This window comes from Physeter macrocephalus, chromosome 12 (genome assembly GCF_002837175.3).
Source record: "Physeter macrocephalus isolate SW-GA chromosome 12, ASM283717v5, whole genome shotgun sequence".
Classification (NCBI taxonomy): Eukaryota; Metazoa; Chordata; class Mammalia; order Artiodactyla; family Physeteridae; genus Physeter; species Physeter macrocephalus.
In genome coordinates, this window is record NC_041225.1 from 85,747,198 (window position 1) to 85,771,678 (window position 24,481).

General features: G+C 39.5%; 1 protein-coding gene, 1 long non-coding RNA gene and 1 pseudogene across 9 annotated transcripts in view; all 3 read left to right on the forward strand.

Annotated features, from left to right (window-relative positions):
* LOC102992453 (ATP synthase F(0) complex subunit C3, mitochondrial-like) overlaps positions 1 to 6,620 on the forward strand; it is an 11,038-nt pseudogene extending 4,418 nt beyond the window's left edge.
* ZNF638 (zinc finger protein 638) overlaps positions 1 to 24,481 on the forward strand; it is a 153,203-nt gene that overhangs the window by 47,883 nt on the left and 80,839 nt on the right. The window contains exon 1 of one of the 8 annotated variants that reach the window (XM_028497210.2): positions 5,304 to 5,322. The exons of the other annotated variants lie outside the window; for them this stretch is intronic. The gene's annotated coding sequence lies outside the window, so the exon portion shown is untranslated. Of the gene's footprint in view, positions 1 to 5,303; positions 5,323 to 24,481 lie in introns of those variants that run through there. 8 annotated transcript variants of the gene reach the window in all.
* On the forward strand, positions 17,201 to 19,267 carry LOC129392651 (uncharacterized). The gene is made up of 3 exons (XR_008618917.1): positions 17,201 to 17,304; positions 18,411 to 18,491; positions 18,970 to 19,267. It is a non-coding gene; the product is annotated as an uncharacterized lncRNA (long non-coding RNA).

The following is a 24,481-nucleotide window of genomic DNA, read 5'->3' on the forward strand; positions in this document are numbered from 1 at the left end:
ACGCGGGCCTCTCACTGTTGTGGCCTCTCCCGTTGCGGAGCACAGGCTCCGGACGCGCAGACTCAGCGGCCATGGCTCACGGGCCCAGCCGCTCCGCGTCATGTGGGATCTTCCCGGACCGGGGCACGAACCCGTGGCCCCCGCATCGGCAGGCGGACTCTCAACCACTGCGCCACCAGGGAAGCCCAAGTCTTCATTTCTTTAGGAGCAATTCCTATATATAAAATTGCTATATCCAGGGTGGATACATTTTTTTTTAAATTTTTATTGGGGTATAATTGCTTTACAATGGTGTGTTAGTTTCTGCTTTATAACAAAGTGAATCAGTTATACATATACATATATCCCCATATCTCCTCTCTCTTGCGTCTCCCTCCCACCCTCCCTATCCCACCCCTCTAGGTGGTCACAAAGTACCAAGCTGATCTCACTGTGCTATGCAGCTGCTTCCCACTAGCTATCTGTTTTACATTTGGTAGTGTATATATGTCCATGCTACTATCTCACTTCGTCCCAGCTTACCCTTCCCCCTCCCCGTTTCCTCAAGTCCATTCTCTAAGTCTTCGTCTTTATTCCTGTCCTGCCCCTAGGTTCTTCAGAACCTTTTTTTTTTTTTAGATTCCATATATATGTGTTAGCATATGGTATTTGTTTTTCTCTTTCTGACTTACTTCACTCTGTATGACAGACTCTAGGTCCAAGGGGTGGATATATTTTTTAAAAAGTTTTTTTTGGGGAAATTCCCTGGTGGTCCAGTGGTTAGAAGTCGGTGCTTTTACTTTGGGGGCCTGGGTTCCATCCCTGGTTGGGGAACTAAAATCTCTCAAGACACGAGGTGTGGCCACAATATTTTTTTTAAAAAGGTTTTTGTTAGCTAAATTGCCTTCTAGAAAGACTGCATCCCCATCGATGCTGAATGGGAAAGCTCATTTCTGTTCCTTAGGAATAGGCCTCTTTCTCTGTTAAGCTCCTTCAATCAATTTGACTATTTCAGTCTTGGCCTCTGTCTTCAGGCAGCTTTGAGGTGGGCAGGCACACCTTATCTTCCACTTGTCCCCAGTCTGCATCCCAGAGACTGGCTCACCTATGTGGTATTTACCTTCGTCCCACCTAGAGCCGTTTGGGGTGGGCTGGAGGAGGCAGGAAGGACCTTGGCCCTTCAGCTGTCCTGGTTCTTTGGCTCTTCCTGGATTCTGATCAGATATCCCATTGTGTCTCCTTCTTTACTTTAGCATGCAGTAGAAGTTTTGGCTTTTGCACCCTAGTAAGGTTATTATATCTGACTCACACCATTTTGGGGTTTCTGTCTAGGCAATAAAGGTGCCTCTTTGCAAGGCTATCTGTCGTGTTTCCTATTTGGTTTCAGATGGACCAGTTTGACTGAAGCTTGTTCTTTCCTGCAAGAATTATATGCCAGAAGTAGCCAACTTTATGACTTAGAATATTCTGTTTTTGACTTTGAGATACAGAAAAAAACAATTCAAACAAATTTATTGTCTTATGTAACCAAAATTTCAGCAGTAGGGTGGGCTTCAAACTGCTAAACATCGGCAATGGCTCATTTATGTCATTATAGACCCAGGTTTATTCCTCTCTTCATCTGCTATTATCAGTAGAGGCTTCATCCTAAGACTGGCTTCTTGTGGTGGCAGGGAAGCTGCCAGTAACTGTGGAGAGCACCAGAGACCTCCTTGGTGATTTCTTGGAATAGAGGCAGGGAGGGTCTTTCAACTAAAATGAAATAAATCTTTTCCCTTAGTCTGATTGGAACAACCTAAGTCATGTGTTCACATCTAAAATTTTCTAAAATCCTCTAAAGCTTTAGGTTTGATAGGCACAAAGTCAGTGTTCCAAGTTACAGCAGTTTTAACGAGCTCCTGTGTAACCACAGAATAAGACTTGTTACTTCCCAGCCAGGGATAGAAGAATCTTCATGGCATTCCATACTGTAAGGTCTATCATTGCCACCCCTCCCCTTTTCCATATCAATTTATATATTAGTTAGGACTCTGGTTTGCAAGTGACAAATACCCAACTCAAACTGGCTTAAAGAAAATGGGAATTTATTTACACATGGAACTGACAGGGCTGTGGAATAGACTGGGTTTGGGCATGACTGGATATAAGGGCTCAAGTGATGTCATCTACGTCCTCTTTTTCTCTCTAATAGGTTTTCTCCATTTGGTAGTCATGAGGGCCACCCGAAGCTCAAGACTCACATGTTATCAGCTTGGTAACCTTGGCAGAAAGAGAGCATCTTCTCTGATAAGTCTGGCAGAAAAATCCCAGAGAAGATTCTGATTGGCTATGTCCTCATTCCTGAATCAACTACTGTGACGATGGGAATGGAATATTCTGACTGGTCATGTGTCTACTATGGTCAGGGGAGACAAATCAGCCACACCTAGACTATTTAGAAGTAGTTCCCTTCTGGAAAAGGGTTTGGTTACTGGAAGAAGGCAGGATGAATGCTGGGAAGGCAAAAATAACAGCTGCTCATTATAATGGTATTTTAGCAATTCAAAGGAGGTCAATTTGGCTAGAGCAGTGGCTCTCAAATTGTGGTCCCCAGACCTACTGAATCAGAAACTCAGCAATCTGTGTTTAATAAACCCACCAGGTGATTCTGATACAGGATAAAATTTGAGATCCAGTGATATAGAGGTTTCCCTCAGGGGCTATGGAAGTGCAATGGAGCTAGCAATTAATTCTGGGTATGGGGGGATTTCTTAGGGGAGGTGGAATCTATTTGGGTCCTAAAGTAGGAGATGGACCTCATGTGTGAGGAAATTTCCATTTCGTACTCTCTAACTTCCTACTTTTTTTTTCACTGAAGCCTGGCTGATGCCAATTTACCATATTTATCCTGCCTCTTTGAGCCACTGTGACTCATCTTTTCTTTCTCCTAGAATATCCTTCTTTTTCTCTTCACTGATTCAAACCCTAGCCATTCTTGAAGGTTCAGCTCAAACTTTCGACTTTTCTAGGAAATCTTACCTGATAATCTCAATTTTCACATGCTTAATGCCTCCTTATATACCAGGCACCATGGTAAGTACTGGAATTGCTTAAATGAATTATACTCCCTGGTTTAAAGGCTATATGCATATTTTTAAAGATGCCATTAGAATACCCTCTAAAAACGGCTCTACCAGTTTACATATTCACCAGCATGTGAGGCTGCTTAGTTCCCCACATGCTCATCACCACTATAGACACTATCAGTCTTTCTCATTTTTGCCAGTCTGAAAAATGTACCATATCTTGTTGCTGTTTTAATTTGCATTCGTTTGACTTTTAATACACCTGAACATCTTTTCTTTGTTGGCTATTTGCATTTCTTCCATATCTTGCTTGTTAATACCTGTCTTAGTTTGGGCTTTGGCAGAATATCATAGAATGAGTGGCTTATAAACAACAAAAATTTATTTCTCACAGTTCTGGAGTCTGGAGTCTGGAAGTCCAAGATCAGGGTGCCAGCATAGTCGGGTCTAGTGAGAACCATCTTCTAGGTCGTACCTTCTTGTTGTATCTTCACATGGCAGAAAAAGAGCTATAGGGCTTCCCTGGTGGCGCAGTGGTTGAGAATTCGCCTGCCGATGCAGGGGACACGGGTTCGTGCCCCGGTCCGGGAAGATCCCACGTGCCGCGGAGCGGCTGGGCCCGTGAGCCATGGCCGCTGAGCCTGCGTGTCCAGAGCCTGTGCTCCGCAACGGGAGAGGCCACAACGGTGAGAGGCCCGCGTACCGAAAAAAAAGAAAAAAGAAAAAGAGCTATAGAGCTCTCTGGGGTCTCTTTTCTACGGGCACTAATCCCATTCATGAGGGCTCCAAGCTCATGACCTAATTACTTCTCAAAAGCCCCACCTCCTGATACCATCACAATTGGGATTAGGATTTAAATTTACGAAATTTTGGTGGGAGGAAAGCATAAACATTCAGTCCATAACAATATTCTAAGCCCATTAGTTTTTAGTGTTTTTGATTTACTATATAGAAAAATTGATTTTTTTCTTTTGGTGTACTCTTTTTTTGCATTTTAACACGTGTAGATTTATGTAACTACCACCATAATCAGAATAATATTCATTCCAAAAACCTCCCTTGTGCTAACCCTTTGTAGTCATACTTTCCCTCGACCCATAACTTCTGACAACTAATGATCTACTCTCAATAACTATAGTTTTGTGGTTTTGAGGATGTCAAATAAATGAAATTGTATAGTATGTAACCTCTTAAGGCTGGATTCTTTCACCCAGCATAATGTTTTGAGATTCTTTCAAGTTGTTGCATGTAATTTGTTCCTTTTTATTGCTGAGTAGTGTTAACTGTATAGATGTACCACAATTTCTTTATCCATTCACCCTTTGAAGGACATTTGGGTTGTTTCCAGTTTGGGACCATTACAAATAAATCTGCTGTGAACATTTGTGTACAGTTTTTGTGTGAACATAAGATTTTATTTCTCTAGGGTTGATACTCAGGAGTGGGATTACTGGGTTATAGAGTAAATTCATTTAGCATTACAAGAAAGGAGTAAACCATTTCCTAGAGTGGCTGTATCATTTTGCATTCCCACCAGCAATGTATCATATTACCTACTGCCCTTGCCACAGCTAATTAAATCAGGGGTAATTGCCTTAGCTAAAAGGTATATTACATTAGCCAGACCAGTGACTTATGAGTGGACTAGCATGAGAACTCTTCAGAAAAGGGGGCAAGAATATCTGAAAAAATTGAATCTGAGACTCTCAAAAGGAAGAGAGGCAAAAGCCAAGATTAGAAGTGAAGGAGAAATCTAGAAATACTGAGTCACCTGTGTGGTAGACTTATTAAAGTAGGGGACAACAATTGCCTGTTTCAGAGGGAAAGAAGAGAGAAGTCAGCAGAGCTGCTGTCGGATCATGAATGATGAAAAGGTCATAGACCATTGTTCCTTGAAAACTGGACTTCCGGAAGCTGAGCTGAAAACTTATACTTTTTTTTCTTTTCTGTGTAGCCTTAAGATAAACTCTCATTAGTTATGAAAGAAACCTTTAATATAAAAGCTTTATTGTGATATAATTAAGATACCATAAAATTCATCCATTGAAAGTATTCATTGTTTTTCAGTATATTCATAGAGCTATACAGCCATAACCACAATCAATATTAGAAACATTTTCATCACTCCAAAAAGAAACTCCATACCCGTAACCAAACAACCTTTCTTATTATAGGGACCAGGCACAGTTCCTGCTTATCCCTGAGTAACGGGTTTCCTTTTCTTGCAAGTCTGTGAAAGTATTCAAACAAGACAATCACAACTTACTGCAGGAACCAGGTATCAACCCACCTTCTTGAAATTACAAAGCCTGCCTCTCACATGGGAGTTCTTGAGTACAACTCCCATGGGGTGCTGTGTGGTGTGTGATGTCCTTCTCCCCCAGGCTGTAAGTATATGTGTAACAAACTGCTTTCAATCTCACTTGTCCTGTTTTGGTTGTCATGTGTTCAGGCATGCCCTTAATCCTAGAATGGGTGTCCCACCCTCACTAATGGGTGATTAAGGAGGAAATTAAAACAAAGTGCCCAATAGCTAATTTGATCAACACACTTTAAAATAGTTAATTGAGATTTTCCAGTCTGAGGGGCAGGAAAGAAAAAATAAAAATTTTAAAAAAGAACAAAGCCTAAGAAGTGTGTGGGACATCATCACACGTACCAATGTATTATAGGAGTCCTAGAGAGAGAGGAGAGAGAAAATAGGGCAGAAAGACGTTTTGAAGAAATAATATACAAAGACTTCCCAGATCTGGTGAAAGACATGAAATTACATATCCAAAAAGTTTAATGAACTCCAAACAGGATAAATTCAAAGAGATCCACATGAAGACACAATATAGCCAAATTGTTAGAAAAGACAAAGGGAGAATCTTGAAAGCAGAATGAGAGAAAGGACCTATCTTGTACAAGGAAGCCTCGGCAACACTGGCAACCAGTTTCTCTTCAGAAACCATGTTGGCTGGCAGGCAATGGGATGAATTAAAGTGCTAAAAGAAAAAATTGTCAACCAAGAATTCTATATCTGGTAAAACTATCCTTGAAAAATGAAAGAGAGCCTCACTCCTTCAACTGCCACTGCTGCCACCCCCAGGAAGAGGGAAAGTGGGAGAGGAGCCCATGTCACCTGTCACCCAAGTCCTCCAACTATGTCACCCCAAAGATATAGTTCACCTATGCCAAACTTGTCTGCACCCCAACTCTGATCCAAGCTGGATCCAGGATTGTATCCAGAGGAATTTCTGCAACATCGATATTCTCTTTGACTGGAGAGAGCTCTACAGTATTTAATGGGGCCCAGAATGGTGTCTCAACTAATCCAGTGGGAGTTTCCAACCAGTGCAATCAGCAGAGACATTGATACTGCAGCCAAATTTATCGATGCAGGTGCTGCAACAGTAGAAATACTGGTCTGGTGCTGGTATTGGAACAGTCCTTAGTGACCTCATCATTGGTTATGTCAGAAACCCTTCATGAAACAATAACTGTTCTCATATGCTATTCTTGGATTTGCCTTCTCTGAAGCATTGGGTCTCTTTTGTTTGGTGGTTGCTTTCTTGATTTTGTTTGCCTTGTAACAGAAACTACTGCTTAAATTGTTGTCATTTGTATTAATTACAGATGGAATTCTGTGTATCTTACTGTGACTCTGAAAACTATAGTGTTGGTGTCATGGAAATGTACGTTATTTCCAAAGTTATTTTATTAAAGGTTAAAAAAAACAAATGAAGGAGAAATGAAGATATTCCCAGATAAACAAAAACCGAAGGAATTAGTTATTAGCAGACCTGCCCCATAAGAAATGCTAATGGAAGTCCTTCAGGGTGAAATGAAAGAACACTAGACAGTAACTTAATGCTATATGAAGAAATAAAGAAAAATAGTAGAAGTATCTACATAGGTGAATGTAAAAGTCAACATTATTGCAATTTTCGTTTGTAACCTTTCTTCCTGTATAATTTAAAAAGCAAATATATGGTGTAAAGCAATAACAATAAATGTATATTAATGGGCACACATTGTATAAAGATATAGTTGGTGACAGTAGCAACATAAGGAGGGTGGAGCTGTAAACAAGCAGAGTTTTTAAATATAATCAACACTGGATTGGTAGAAAGTCTATTTTATCTAATATTAATATAGCCACTTCAGCTTTTTATTATTGCTATTTGCTTGATATATGTTTTTCCATCCTTTTACTTTCAACCTATTTGTATCTTTGAGTCTAAAGTGTGTGTCCCATAGACAAAATATATTTGGAGATATATTTTTATCTATTTTGGTGATCTCTGCCTTTTGACTGGATTCTTTAATCCATTCACATACAATGTTATTATGTGATTGGATTTATGTCTGCTGTTTTAATTTTCTGTTAGTCTCATAACTATTTCCCTCCTTTATTGCTTTCCTTTGTATTATGTGGATGTTTTCCTACTGTAATATCTTAATTCTTTTAATAATTTTTTTCATTATATAGATATTTTTGAATTATTTTCTTAGTTGTTGCTCTAGGGTTTACCATGTACATTTTAACTTTTCAGAATCCATTCAGATTTATACTGACTTATTTGTAGTGATATTTAAAAGCATTACTCTTGTGTAGCTCTAGTGCCTCTTCCCCCTTTTGGTGCTTTAAAAATAACATTATATATGTTACAAACCCCAAAATATATTGTTATAAGTATTACTTTATATAATTTTATGTCTTTTAGGGAAGCTGAGAGAAGAAAGGACAGCAAGTGTACATTTATAGAGTTTGTTATAGTAATCTTCTTATTTACCATTTTTGGTTCTCCTCATTTGTTCCTGTGTTTTCAAGTTACCACCTGGTGTCATTACCTTACTGAAATACAAATTTGCTTCCATTCACTTCCTTCTATTATTGTCAAATAGATTACATTTCTATGTGTTGTAGGCCAACAAAACAATTATATACCTGTTGTTTTAAAAGTTGATTTTTAAATCACTTAAGAGAAGAAAGAAGAATAAATAGGCATTTATATTGTCTTTCATAATTAACTTTACTGGTATCTTTGCTTTTTCATAAATATTTTTATTCAGTATTCCTTCTCCCATCTCAGACTTCCATTAAAGCTCATTTTGTCTTGCTTATAGTTTATATTTTATTTTATTTTATTTTTATTTTGCGGTACGTGGGTCTCTCACTGTTGTGGCCTCTCCCATTGCGAAACACAGGCTCCAGACGCGCAGGCTCAGCCGCTATGGCTCATGGGCCCAGCCGCTCCACGGCATGTGGGATCTTCCTGGACCGGGGCACGAACCCGTGTCCCCTGCATCGGCAGGCGGACTCTCAACCACTGCGCCACCAGGGAAGCCCCATAAGGGTTTGAATTACTGTCTGCAGTCTCTTGTTTTCCACCTTAATAACTTCCTTTCGCATTTCTTGTAAGATAGGTCTTCTTGCAACAAATTCTCAGTTTTTGTTTGTTTGGAATGTCTTTATTTCACTTTCATTTTTGAAAGATAGATTTGCTGGATAGAAGATTCTTGGTTGACAATTTTTTTCCTTTAATACTTTGAATGTGTCATTCCAGTGCCTTTTGGCCCCCATTGTTTCTGATGAGAAATCAGTATGCGATGAGTTGTTTTTGTACTGTTGCTTTCTAAATTCTTTTTGTCTTTGTCTTTCAACATTATTACTATGATATGTTTGTGTGTGGATATATTTGTGTTTACATGACTTGGTCGAGCTTAATGTACGTGTAGAATAATGTTTTTCATCAAATTTGGAAAGCACTTGGACATTATGTCTTCAATTTTTTTTTTCCTGCTCTTTTCTCTGTCTCCTCTTTCCTCTTCTTCTGGTACTTACATTATGCATATGTTGGTGCACTTACTGGTATCCAACATTTCTCTGAGGCTCTGTTAACTTTTCTTCATTCTTTTCTTCCCTCTGTTCTTTGGGTTGCATAATTACCATTGGTCTATCTTCAAGAGAGCTGATTCTTTCTTTTGTTAGTTCAAGCCTATTGTTAAGCCCCTCTAGTGAACTTGTCATTTTAGTTATTGTACATTTTTACCTCCACAATGTTCATGTAGTTCTTTTTAAAAATTACTTCTCTCTCTTTATTGACATTCTCTATTTGTTGCAATGTTGTCATACCTTTGTCTACTTCTTCTAGCATGGTTTTCTTTAGCTCTTTCAATATGTTTATAATGGTTATTATGAAATCTTTGTCTGTTAAATCCAATATCTGGGCCCTCTCACAGCCAGTTTCTGTTGCCTATCTATTTTCCTATGTATGAGTCAGTCACACATCCTGTTTCTTTGTATGTCTTGTAATTTTTTGTTGTTGAAAACTGGACACTTAAGGTAATATATTGTAGCAAATCTGATACTGATTATCCCTCTCCCCTGGGACTTGTTTGTTGTTGTTTATTTATTTATTTGTTTAGTGACTTAACTATTTTAGTGAAGTCTGTTGCCCCTGCACTGTGCAGACTCTGTACTTGCTCCTTAGAGATTATAGCCTTCAATGTGCACAAGTTGCTCTGGGATGACAGTGTTTTAGCAGTGCTCTCTTTGTCTCTTTCCCTCATCTCTCTGTTAAGCTGTCTGCCTCTGTTGGTATCACAACCAGCTTTTAGGCTGATTTCTCTATTGTTTCGGACATAAATTTCTTTATAATCTGGTCCAATTCAATTTGGGCTCCTTGGCTGGTGTACTGTTTGAGACTAGTCTCTGACATGTCTTCTGTCCCCAGGAGGCTATTTTAACTTTTTCTTTCCCTGGTTCTTTCTGTTAAACTTGCTGATCTACCAGTTTAGCTTGCTGATATCATGAAACTATCAGCCTTCCTCTTAATTTCTTACCCAATTTTTCCATTATTTCTGAGATTGCCAGTGTAGGTTTGAACTTCCCTACACTGTTTTAAATAAAGTCATTTCCTCTGAGGAGAGCTTAAGAGCTCTCTGTTGTTATGACTGCCTTCCTCCCTAGGCAAAATCTCTGAGCCACTGCTCCATAGCAGGTGTTAGGGACAGTGACCCACTTCTTTTGGAATGACAACTCTGCTTATGAACAGGACTTTGGGTGGGGGCAGTAGCCTTTGGTCTTCTTGGCTTGCCTCTCCTGGAGTAAAATCTCTGTCCTACCAACAGATTGGGACAAGAGCAATTAGGGCCACAGTATTTTTGGCCTGCTTCATCTGAGATTGAGCCTCCAATTTATGAGTGTGGTCTGGGCTTAAGAAGGGAGCCCTAAACCTCTGTGTTGCACTTACCTGAAATTTAGCCTCTATAACACAGAGCTGGGAAGGAACAGAAATGTTGGTGGCCCATCCTTCTTGATGGGGGGGATGCCATATCCCTTGGGAGTTAGGGGAAGAGGGAGCCCCATCCTCTTATCAGTAGCAACTGGAGTAGAGCTTCCATCACACTGAGATTGGTGGGAGTGGCAAGTGAGTGGGCCATGGGTAAACTGCCACAAACTCTCACTTCTTATCAAGATTTAGTAGATTTTCTTAAATAAATATTTCTTCATTTGCCATCTAAACTTAGGACAATTTACAGACACTTTAAATGATTGTTTTGTTTGTTTGTTTTGTTTTGTTTTTTTATTCGGTACCCGGGCCTCTCACTGTTGTGGTCTCTCCCGTTGCAGAGCACAAGCTCCGGACACACAGGCTCAGCGGCCATGGCTCACGGGCCCAGTCGCTCTGCGGCATGCGGGATCTTCCCGGACCGGGGCACGAACCCGTGTCCCCTGCATTAGCAGGCAGACCCTCGACCACTGTGCCACCAGGGAAGCCCTAAATGATTGTTTTTTAAAAATAATTTTCACCAGTATGTTTGGTTCACTGGGGAGTATGTATCAGCGGCCATGGCTCACGGGCCCAGCCGCTCTGCGGCATGCGGGATCTTCCCGGACCGGGGCACGAACCCGTGTCCCCTGCATTAGCAGGCAGACCCTCGACCACTGTGCCACCAGGGAAGCCCTAAATGATTGTTTTTTAAAAATAATTTTCACCAGTATGTTTGGTTCACTGGGGAGTATGTATATAGAACTCTTCATGCTTCCACTCTTGAAGTGGATCTTTTTCTGGAATTGCTTTTGTAGCTGGTATGTAGACTCTACACAGAATGTATAGGGGTAAGGAATTCATAAGATGAAAATCCTGAAGGTAAAGGATTATTCTCATTTTATGCTTGTGGAAACTATTATTATTGCTTAAATTAGAGTTCAAGTCAAAATTTTATTATTTCTAAATCCCAGGTCTTTGTTCACTGATTGATATATCATGCTTTTGATTTGTATTTTTCATGAATTGAGACCCTAATCTTCAGATAACAAATGCATTAGTTATGTACAGCTACATAAAAAATTACCCTAAAACCTAATGGTGCAAAACAAAAATATACTTTTTAAAAAATGTTTTATTTATTTATTTATTTATTTTTGGCTGCATGGGTCTTCGTTGCAGCACGCAGGATCTTAGTTGCAGCATGCAGGCTTCTTTGTTGTGGCATGTGTTGCGACATGTGGACTTCTTAGTTGCGGCATGCGAACTCTTAGTTGAGGCATGCATATGGGATCTAGTTCTCTGACCAGGGATCAAACCGGGGATCCCTGCATAGGGAGCTTTTAGTCTTACCAACTGGACCACCAGGGAAGTCCCAAAACTATACTTTTTTATCCTTACCATTTCCATGGATAAGGAATTCATAACTGGGTAGTTCCTCCTTAGGGTCCGTCATGAGATTGCTTTCAGGATGTTGATTTAAGCTGCAGTCATTTATGCTTCACTGAGGCTGGAGGTTCTGTCTCCCAAGTGGCTCAATGAAATGGCTGCCAATTTGGTGGTAGTTGTTGGCTGGAGGCTTTAATTTCTCTCCTTATGGGCTCTCAAAGGCTGTTTGGATGTCCTCATGACATAGCAGCTGGCGTTCCCTGGTGTGAGTAATCCAAGGGAGAGAAGGGAGGGTCAGTCAGAGGCTACCCTTTTCATGACCTAGCTTTGGAAGTCACATAGCATCACTTGAACCACATTCTATTCATTAGAAACAATCTGCTAAGTCTGACCTACATTCAGAGGAAGTGGAATTAGGCTCCACCTTGTGAAGTGAAATGTATCAAAGAATTTGTGGACAGGTTTAGAAACCACATTAACAAGAAGAGGCAAACAGATTTCTGGTCACCATTGCACTAGCTTTGACAAAAACTCAGAAAAATAACTGCTTTTAAAAAAAAATATTTATTTATTTATTTTGTTGCACCAGGTCTTAGTTGTGGCAGGAGGGCTCCTTAGTTGCAGCTTGCCAGCTCCTTTGTTGCAGCATGCATGTGGGATCTAGTTCCCTGACCAGGGATCGAACCCAGGCCCCCTGCATTGGGAGCACAGAGTCTAATCCAATGTGCCACCAGGGAAGTCCCAACTGCTTGTTTTCTTGAGTTAGTTTCTAAAATTCTATATATGTTATACCTGGGTACACACCTTATAGTCTGGCATGAATGCTGCAAAATTCAAGTATCAGAACTAAGTATTCTCAATGTTTATGTTCTATTGCAGGACATGAAATGTTGTGGGATTTCTCAAACTTTCATCATGGCCCTGTGTCTATCCCAGTCGTTAGATTTGGATTCTAAAGACAGAAGGAAGGCAATGGTTGCCCCCAAATCCTATTTATTAGGACAGTTGCAATTGAGATGAAATGGTGATGAGATTCTTTATGTCATTGAAACAAAGCCCCATTTATGTTAACAAATCACAGGAAACAGTTTGTGATGACTATTCTTTTTCTAATACGTTCAGGCATTGAACTGTGGCTATGCTGAACAGGCAGTTGCTGAGCTTTGGATAGAGCTGCTCAGGACTTGTCTGGCCAATCAGAAAACAGAGTGGGTAAAAGTAGAGGATGGGGAATTGTAAAATAGAGTAATGGTGAGAAGAAGATGTGGGGTAGGATACCTTTTTTTCTGTTAAGAATATTGACATTTTTAGATGGGAATGAGAATTTCTGTAAGTGGTCCAAAGAGACTAGATGACATAAAAGCTTGGCATAAAAGCATGAATACAGTAGACTCTAAGGGTAAAAATATATTTTGCTTTGGAATGCCATGAATATTGGTGAGCATCTTTCAGTTTACAGGAGATTTCCAGGCTCACATCTTATAGGCAAGCTAATCTAGTCCCCTCCCTTATAAGAAGTTGAAATCCAGTGAGATTAGTATCAGAGCAGGGACTAGAAAAGTAACTCTTTTGATTCCTAATCTAGGGTTTTATTCAGTGTTCTATATTGCCGTAAGGGGTTTATAAGTCTTTGCATTATCTGGTTCCTTGCTACCTCAACTTGTTCTTTTTTTTTTTTTTTTTTTGCGGTACGCGGGCCTCTCACTGTTGTGGCCTCTCCCGTTGCAGAGCACAGGCTCCGGACGCGCAAGCTCAGCGGCCATGACTCACGGGCCTAGCCGCTCGGCGGCATGTGGGATCTTCCCAGACCGGGGCACGAACCCGTGTCCCCTGCATCGGCAGGTGGACTCTCAACCACTGCACCACCAGGGAAGCCCTCAACTTGTCCTTTCTTTACATCACTTCACCTTAGCTGAGCTGGCTTTCATGTTATTCCTCAAACACACCCAACATGCTCTGGTCCCAGGGCTTTTGCACTTGATGTGTCCTCTATTGGAAAGCTCTTCTTCCAGATCTCTGTGTGACTTTCCTCCTCCCTTCCTTTTTAATCTCTGCTTAGCTGTCACCTCACCAGGGAGGACTTCTCTGATTACCTTATTGAAAGCATTACCCAGCCCCTGCTTCATCATTTTCCCTTACTTGCTTTATTTTCCTTTAAAGAAGTGATTACAGTTAAATGAGATCATATGGGTGGGCCCTAATCCAATATGACTGGTGACCTTATACGAAGAGGGAGAGACACCTGGGATGTGTAGGCATACAGAAAAGCTCACACGAGGACATGGCAAGAAGGTGGCCAGCTGCCAAGGAGAGAAGGCTGAGGAGAAACCAAACCTGTCCACACCTTGATTTGGACTTTCAGCCCCCAAAACTGTAAGAAAATAAGTTCCTGTGGTTTAAGCCACTCAGCCAGTGGTATTTTGTTATGGCAGCTCAAGCTGACTAATACAGCCTGTAAGTATTCCCTGTTCCCCTCCACTCATCTCCTCTGTCTCCTCTTACTCATGCTGTTGCAGCCTTATTGGCTTTCTTGCTGTTTCTCCAATATGCCAAGCTGGCTTTCACCTCAGTGCTTTTGTGTTTTACACTTACTCTGCCTGTAATACCCTTCCTCCTGGATATCTCTACTGCTTAGTCCCACACTTCATTCAGATTTCTGCTCGCATGCTGCCTTCTTAGTGATGCCTTTCTTGACCATCCTATTTAAATTATAGCTTCTGTCACCTCCTGGTTCCCTATGTCCTAATCCCTATGCTTGTTTTTATCCATAGCACTTAACACCATCTGACATACTACATACTTACTTGTTTATTGTCTGTCACCCCAATCAAGGCTGTAGGTATCATGAGGGCAGGAGTTAGCGTTGCTGTCTGGTTTGCCACTGACCCTTTGGTACCCAGAAGTGTTCCTGGCATAGAGTAGGCCCTCAAGTAATATTTGTTGGATCAGTTAACGAATGAACAAATGGTACTGGCCCACAGGTAGACAAATAGATTGGTAGGGTAGACTAGAGAGTCCATAAATCAATTTTTATATACAGGAATTTAATAATTTGTGGTTGTTGTTTTTTAAGGGGAAGGAGCATTTCAGTGAAGGGGGAAAATGGTGGTTCACTTAATATCTGGAAACTTCATGATGGATCTAATACATTTGGAAGAAAACAAAGTTAGGTTGCTACTTCATGTCACAAAAAGAATACATCTTAAATTAACTGAACATCTAACTGTAAAAAATAAAGTTATAAAATTGTAAGCAAAAATATAGAAATTTTAGAAGAATTTTTGTATAACTTCCGGGTGTATATGCTTCTGGGGGGGTGAGATGAGCCTTCTTAGATCAGAAAAAAACAAAACAAAAACCCACACCATTTAGAAGTCATAAAGGAATAGATGACAAATTTGATTGCATTTAAATTTTATAATGGCAAAAGACACTCAGAAACAAAATATCAGTGTGGAGAAACCAATTGCAACATATTTGACAAAGGGTTATATTCCTTATATACAAGCACCATCTGCTGATAAAAAAAGAGACAATCAGCTCATTAGAAATACCGGCAAAGAATATTAAAGGGTTTTTTTTACCCATCAGGGTCATTCATCCTTTCATCAAATATACACTGATTTTCTACTGTGTGCCAGGTATCGTTCTAGGTATTAGAGATAAAGCAGTGAAGAAAACAGACAAATATCCCTAACATAGAGCTCATGTTCTAGTGAAGGGAGATAGATAAGAAATAATAAGAGATAAACTATATGGTATGTTAGAAGGTGATATGTGCTATAGAAATAAAGCCATGTAAGGGGGCAACATAAAGGAAATGAATTTAAGAAGTTAGTTTGCCCAACTCTAGGGAAATGAATTAGAAAACCTAGATGAAATGGATGCTTTTCTGGGAGAATGTAAATTGTAGGAATGATTGTGGAGGAGAGAGAAAAATTGTAATGAAATTATATATCATAAAATATCTAGAGAAAGTTGTTCAAAGTTGTTCAGCCCATAGAAAAAGCACCAGAAGAGATATTTCAAAGGTGAATTCTACCAAACTTAGAAAGCAGACAGGGCCATTGATTTTTAAACTACGTCAGTTTAGAAAGAGAAGTGAGGTTGCGGAGAAATGGTCATTCTTTTACATATTTAGTGACAGTGGGAATTTGTATAAGCTTTTTGGAAAGTATTCTGTCAATATCTAGTAAAATTAAATATCTATCTATCTATCTATCCATGTCCTTTAATCTAGCTGTCTCACTATTGGGATTCTTGCCTTTGGAAATAAAAATAATAGTTGGTAAGGCTGTTTGTATAAAACAATGTAAGTATCAAAAAGACTGAAACAACTTTAGTGTTCAGCAGGTTGAATAATTAATGATAGAGTCATACTGTGAATCTTATGCAACTATTTTAAAAAAAGAGGATTTATATGGTTTACTTGGAGAAATGTCAGCAATCAGGAAAGTAAATAGCAGGCCAACGTGTAAATCTTTGGGAAAAAAAGAATGAAGAACATTTCCCATTACATGCAATTAACACGTTTGGGTATGTTTGTATGACTATAAAGAAATATATGGAAGGAAATAATCACACTTTGACATTGGTTATTTGGAGTTTGGGAAGAGCTTCTTGGCTTTTTCTTTGTTGTTTTTGGCTTGTTGCCTCTATCAGGACTTTAAGTTTGAAAAGAAAATCCGGTAAGATATAAAAGACTTTTCTTTCAGCCTTTTCTATGCTTAATGTGAATAAAAGAAATGCATCTACTTGGGTACTAGCAGTTGCTTGTAGGTGATGTGAATTGCATGGTATCCAAGAGGCAGAACTTGTGAATTCTACCAGATTTTACCCAATGATTGAATTTTTTTGTTGGTGTAGTGGAGGTGCTTTGAGAAGTTACTCAGTCTCTCAACCCAAGGTTTTTAATCGGTAAAATAAAGGTAAAAAATATCTGCCACATTAGGTAGGTATTTTTATTATGAAACGACTCAAAGGATTTTCCAGGTGTTAAGTTTTAGCTCAGTTAGCTTTCATTGAATTCAAATTTCCTGACGTTTTCAGTGGCTATGATATACCTCGCATCATTGCAAATTTATATCTATTGATTTGATATTGAAATATTAAGTATTTGTATATCTATGTTTAGAGGATAAAGGCAGGTGAAATCTTAATCATACAAAGCATTACGATATCAAATGCCAGATGAATACTATGTATTTTAATGTATTATTGAAGGCAAAAATGATCAGGGAAGACTTCATGGAGGTGAGACAATGCTGGTCTCCCATATGCGCATGATTTGAACAGGACAATACAGGACGGGCACAGACCAGGCAGAGGCACTGATAGCGGTGTCCGAGTTTTGCCGGGGAGGCCTGGAACGCCACACGAGAGAGCGCCCCCTTCCGGAACCGAGTTCCTCGTGCCCCTTTCTCGTGCCTCCGGGCGAGCGCGGCGCCAGCGGTACGCAGGCGCCGCGAGCAGCTGAGGGCTCGCAAAGGCTCGACAGGCGCGCATGCGTGCGGCTCTTTGGAGGCGGTAGCTTCTTCGGCGTCGAGACTGGAGGCTGAGTCTAAACTGTGTGGGGCGCAAATGGGATCCGGCTGTTAGTCGGGTTGGCATAGGTAGGACGGCTGCCTTGTGGGGAGCAGGGGGCTGAAGGCGGGAGTCCGTAGCGTGGGGGTCCTGAGCCTTTCCTTTGCAATCCGGGCCGACTATTGTATCTGTGTCGCAGCGGCTGCGCACAAAATGGCGGCGGGTTGACGGCGGGGGCGGGAGGAGGTTGGGGGACCCCCGGGATGGGAAGGGAGCTCGGCTGCCTCGCCACCGCGTCGTTTCACCGCACTGCCCCCGGAGGGCCGGGTCGGGGCCCGTGCTAGGACCCTACTTCAGGAAGAGCCGCCTGACGCCGTTTGCACTGGGCGGAGGAACGAAAACAGCCCTTGGGCAAGGCCGTGGCGGCCCCTTCCCCATCCGCGCAGGGCCTGCCGAGAGCGCACCAGGCCTGACAGCCGGAGGAAGCGGTGGTGAGGGAGCATCGCGGAGAGAGTAACCATTCCCGTCGGGCCTGGAAGAGAGGCGGTGGAGCTCGAGCTGAGCCCTTTGGCGAGCGATATTGTGCAAGAAGCGTGGAGAGAAGAGCGTGTTTGTGTTTGGGGCTGGGGAAGGGGGAGTTGGGGTGAAGAGGAAATCTACGATCCAGCAGCTTTTGCTGGTCGGGTTTCCTCTGCTTGCCTTATGCGGGCCTGAAAGCAAAGAGAGTGTCACCCCTGTGCGGGATACCGAGGGCTCGTGAACTGCTCTTATACTTGTTTCCAAATTACTCAGAGGAATCCAGAATGCGGATCGTTAGTGATTTAGTTTTGCGTGATTCCTAGCTTGGGCCCCGTTCTGTTCAAGGTGGGGGGAGAATGTGTACCACATACAAGAATCCTGGAGGACGTCTGAAACAGATCTTTTGTTGTCTGGGATGGATAACTGTGAATAAGGGAGACATATTATTACAAGATGTTTAGTTGAAGTAGACAACGAAGGCTGCCTCAAGCTATTTTCTCTTAATTTTAAAATTTGCTCTGAGGCAAAATTTGGGGGGAAGGTAATATTTTAATCTGGAGGAGTTCTGAAGAAAAATTTGTTAGCAGGTTCCGGCGACTTATGTTGATTTAAATTCTTTTTCTAACCAGCTTCGGAATTGTGCACAAAAAATTTTTTTTCTTTATTTGTTGTAAAGGGTTAACTCATTTTTCAAAGATGTTTGCTGGCTCAGATTTGCAGTTAAAATTGGTAACCTGAAAAACAACTTGCAAAAAAAGTGAGTTTAATGAATTTTTTACAGAAAAATGAACGCATAATTTACATTATTTCAACATAGCTTTAAATATTGTTGATGATTAGGTATTCTAGACTTACTGGGCTTATGTTGCATTCTTTTTCCATTTGACAGCATTTCATATACACTTTATATTCTCATACTCGGTAATATACACTTAAATAATCATGTGAAATTAACATGTTAATACACAGAAATAATGCTGGGCCTTCCTGATTGTGTTGGAACCAAGTGAGGGTAAAGATAAAACAGTTGGAAGAAACCACAGAATCTCGTTCGTTTTTATTAACTAGTTTTCATGTCACACGTATCTATTACCTTGAGTAGTGGTTGTATTTTAGTTTTGTAATCTCTTGTATTTTGTTATGGAGGGTGTATACAGCATAAACTCAGGTTTAAAAAATACTTAAAATCAGTGATCACTTTGTACTTCATGGCTGTCTTAAAAATTTTCTCTTAGGTGCTCTTAGGAAGGTGATCTCTGGAAGTTTTTTTTATGTAGTGAAAGAAAATGAGAGACAAATAGTTTAGTGGAAAGAGAATATAGGCTTTGGATTCAGAAGATCTGGCTTTGAATCCCTGTTTTCCTCTTATCGTATGAGTGAGATTTGGGGTAAGTTATTTTAGTTTTTCTGAACTTTTGTTTCCGTATCTGTAAAATGGTGATACTACTACTTCCTGCTTGGGATTATTGTGAGGATTAAGTTAGAAAAGGTATAAAAAGCCCCTATCCTTTGGCACATAGTAGGTACTTAATAAATGTTAGCTGTTACTATTGTTGCAAATTTTTAAGTGCTTAGGCAGCATCTTTTAATAGAAAATTGCAACCTGTGGATACTACCTCTTAATTAAAAAGGAGAGGCTTAAAGGAATTTAGGTTAAATTGATAGAATTTTGGAGCTGAAAGATCATATAATCTTTCTTTTTTTTTTTTTTTTTTTTTTAGTGGTATGCGGGCCTCCCTCTGTTGTGGCCTCTCCCGTTGCGGAGCACAGGCTCCGGGCGCGCAGGCCCAGCGGCCATGGCTCACGGGCCCAGCCGCTCCGCGGCATGTGGGATCCTCCCAGACCGGGGCGCGAACCCGGTTCCCCTGCATCGGCAGGCGGACGCGCAACCACTGCGCCACCAGGGAAGCCCCCGTATAATCTTTCATTAAAATATTTTGTTCATCTCTTGACATAAACATCAAAATATATTGTATCCATTTATTTATATGTTTGTTATGTTCATCTTTGTATCTGTCCCAGTGCCTGGTATGTATTAGATGCTCACACGTTGAGTGAACGAACTCAGGTGGTGGTTGCCAGAGTTTGGATAAGAACACAGGCCCTTGGGAGTGCAAATCGTGCTCTTTCTACTGTGACTTAATGTATACTGGTGAAGGTTTGGAAAATATCTGTCCAAATAATTAATAAAATGCTTTATATACTGAGAAACAGTGCTTCCAGTATGGGTACCCAGTAATATATTTTGGGCTGTTGTGCAAGGAAACAAGCTACTGAATGTTGAAATGTGGTGGTTTAGAGATCCTCCAAACTGAAAGTAATTATACTTGTGGCTAAAGCCAATAAGCCCTCCTTGTATCCAACTTTACTTACTATTTCATTGCTTCAACTTTATTTACTGTAGTCTGAAATTTGTGATTGAAATGAAAATGGAAGGAAGATAGGTATATGGAAAATAAGAGAAAAATGGAAAGGAAGAAATAATGGTAGGGAAAAGGTGAAGTACAGAAATAAAACACAGCTCTTACGATCAGTGAGGATCAAGAGTAATGGGCTTTGTATTGAAAAAAATGTTCAGGGAGTATAGGAGAAGGGGTTTTAAGGTGCATATATTTTGATGTTTTCTTAGTGCTTACCTTGGGATGCGTACATTTTGGATTATTTTTCTACTCTTTTGAGCCCCTTAAATAACAAAGTATATTTATTGTTATAGTCATTCTTAAGTTTTCATACTTTTTTCTTGCCTTATTTCCACAGTCTTCATTTTATTAATCTTGCAACTGATTTCCCTGTTGTTCTTGCTAATGAGTGAATGTTGCCAACTTTGTATTCTTTTGAATTTCTTCACTTAAAAGAAATTTTTTTTTATTAGGGAAAATTTTAAAGATGCACAAAAGCAGAGAGTATTTTATAATGATTCACCTATCACCCAGCTTCAACAATTATAAGCTAATGGTCAATCTTGTCTCTACCCTCCATCCTGTTATTTTTAAGCAAATCCCATAACATATCATTCATCAATTTATAGTTTAGAATTTTTCTTCAAAATATTTAGGAAAAAAATGCATATCACACCTAAAGTAATAATAGTTCCTTAATATCAGAGATTCAGTCAGTATTCATATCTCCCTGTTTCTTATACACCACACACGTGTCTGTGTATACATGTATTAATTTAATTTCTATTTCTATTACCGTGTTGAAATTTTCAGAAATTACCCACATCTTAATAAAAGGAACAAACAACTACCTGCTTCTTAGGAAAAGCATTTTGTTTACTGTCTTAACATTTTTTGAGCATCTGTTGCATGTCACGGGGTATAATTTTAATCATTCTTCACATCAACATTCTGTGCTGTTATACTGAGTCTTGGGTTAATCAGCTTGCTGAGGCTCACATTTTTAGCAAGCAACAGGATCAGAATTAAAGCACTGAGTCCAGGGTCTAAGTTCTTAAAAAACACTATGCTATGTTAGTGTTAAATTTTACTTATGGGAGTTACCCAATTTTGCATGAAGTCACTTGCTGGCACCCCTTGTAGCAGGGTGGATATCTTCAGATAAGTGGAATTTTCCCCAAAGATGAGATTATTATGGATTGCATAATGGCCTGACTAACAGTCAATAGTTAGGGAGTGAACATGTTGCAGAAGAAGAATAGCCAAATACAAAAATGTGCTTAGAACTGATGCTCTTTATCATTGCCAGCTTTCTGCCTGTTGCCATACTTGCTTATAGTCCCTTTTTGACCTAGTACTAAGGTGTTAGATAGCCTGGTATTGGGTCATTTACTATTTGAATGAATTAAAGTGGCTGACGGGGGAGTTCCCTATTTCCCTTCCTTTTATCTATCATTTTGCATGCTTGCATGCACACACACGCACCCTTATTTTTTTCCTGAACTATCTTGAGAGTAAGTTGCATGTATTGTGTTCCTTTACCCTTTATTAGTTTGTTAATTAGTGTAATAGTTTATTTCCTATGAATAGGATGTTTTCTTTTGTAGTCATAGTGCCGTTATCAATCTCAGTAAATTTAATATTGATAAAATTTTTTACCATATTCTGATTTTGTCAGTTGGCCCAATAATGTTGCAGTTTTTTCTCCCCTCCAGTACAGGATCAGTCTAGGATTTCAGTTTCTGTCTTCCTTGCTTTGGAATATTTCTATAGTCTTTTAATCTTTTTGTGAAATTGCCATTTTCGAAGAATACTATTTTCTTTCTTTTTTTTTTTTAATAGAACATTTTTCATTTTGGATTTTTTTGATGTTTCCTCTTGAATAGATTCAGATTATGCATCCCTGGAGAGAAACATCAAATTGCTTTGTCCCCCCCATGGTATCAGATCTGGAGGTGCAGGAAGTCCCTCTGTCCCTCATGGATAATATGATGTTTGATCACATGTTTGGTCAAAATGTTTGAGGTTTTTTCTCCCTTGAACTAATTGATCTGTGGAGAGATATTTTAAGACCATGCAAATGTCCTATTCCTCATCAAAATTTCACTCAGGATTTAACATGCACGGATGATTCTTGCCTGAACCAATCTTTACTGTGATGGTTATAAAATGATTTTCCAACTTAGCATTTCCTCTACATTTACATGATTGATTGGTATGGTGTTATGGACTCCTGGTTTTCTCAGTGGTTACTGTCCAGTTCTTTCTTGCTTTATCTTATTCCATATATATATATCTTGTTTTCCACAGTGAGAACCCTGGTTCCCAGCACTATCAAAACATTTACTTGTATGCTCAATCCCATGATAATATCTTAAGTAATTTAAGAATTGTTTCATCCATACCACTGCAAAAAAAAAGCAAAAGACAAAACAAACTACTAAAAAGGGTAAGAATTTGTTTGAAGTTCTCAGTTTTCTCCTAGCTCCACCAAAACTGAGGGTGTATAAATCAAATGGTTCATAAATTACTTGTTTTTAGTTTAGTTTAGTTTTCTTTTTCCCCTTCAGTGAGTTATGGTATTCATTTGAAAAATGAATTAGTTTCCTTTCAGTTTTAGCTTTTTTCCTTCTTCCCATCCTTGATTTAATTTTTTTTTAATTTAGTTTGTTGACATGCTTCTGAAAGTCAAAATTATTTAGTAAGACATACTACATGAAATACGGTTCCCATTTATTTCCTTTCAGTCCTGTTTTCTGTGTTATCCTACCTATATTTCTTTTTGTAACCATAAGCAGATACATGTGTTTTCTCATTTCCATTTTTTATATAAAGTAACATTATATATGCTCTTTTGTACTTTGTAAAGACTTTAAGGCATTTGGCATTTTAAGGCATTTGGCCAGATAATTTTGGTACGCTTAATTGAAGATTTTGGAAACCCATTTTAGGCGGACGGGAACATTTTCTGGCTCATGCACTTCATGAAAGAAGTGAACAACCAAATGGCAAGAAGGGTAGGAATGCAGTTTGACTTCAAGAACAATTGGAACTGGGTAGTGAATGTCTTCAGTACTATATTTACCTCTTGGTCCTGCTTACCTATTATACTGGCTTTCCTTTTTTCAGTATTCGTGCTTTCTCACTAAGACAGTGAGTATGCTGTCAACAGCATTTTGACAACAGAATTTTATCAGTATTCACCATTTTTCTCATTTCTAGTTTAAAAAAAAAATCCCAGAATAGATTTCTTTATTCCAAGTTGGACCTAGTGGTTTCTCTTGGACTAATGTATTTGTTGAGGGTAGCAAAGTAATAAGCAGGACCACCAATGAACATCTCAGGGGGGCATCATTTACTGTGGGAATACAGTGTTGTCTATAGAGACCCATTTATGTATGCAGTATACATATTCCTGAAAAAGAAAAAAGCATCTGATTATACTCACATATCCTGTTTATCAAAAAAGTTGTTTTCCTGGAAATAATAACTATTAAATCATTGCTATATAAGGTTGTTAATGGTGATCTGTTCCTGGTGTTGTGCATTATTAGCAAGTTGATTTTCCGTTTCCTTTCAGGTCTGAAATCATGATGGTTACCAATCCTTCCAGGTAGCAGTGAAGTTTGATGATGCCCTTTATGATAAAAACAATGTTGCTAGTTTTCTGCTTATTTTTTTCTTTCTGTTTCTTTGACAGTTTTGTTGAGGTGTACCACGTTTTGGCATTTTTAACATCCAGCATGGTACTCGTGGCACCTTCAGAATTATGACTTTTGTGCCTTTTGTGAGACATGAGGGGACAAAACTAAAGGTAGAAAAGAGTTGGCTGAGTGGATCTACCTATATACTAGAGGAGATTTGAAGATTGAGTACCAGTCAAACTGAGAAAAGCACAGAATGACGTGTACTCTAGTGTTAACTGGCCAGTGTAATACTTGCATTCTTAGGTGTGAAAGTAGATTTTATATGTTTTGAGACAAACAGTTGCTCTAACACAGGGTATCAAATGAAGTATGTGGGTATATACCTAGAAAATAATGTTAATTGTAATTTTCCCTTCCTGGTAAGACTATAGAAGACTTTTAATTCTTTCCTGCTTGTCAAGAGGATGATTTTTCTTTCTTTTGGGGGAGGGAGTTAATGAACATGTATTGCCTTTTTTAATAATTAGAAAAAACAAAGCTATAAAATTTAAATTTTATATATCTAGAATACAGAATGCAAAGAACACTGAGAGGAGTCACAGGTTCTATTTGTGACCTTGCCACTTAGTTCTAAGGCTTTACTTAACCTGTAAACTTGGATTCACTTGCTCACTGGGTTGTTGCAAGGCTCAGATGAGATA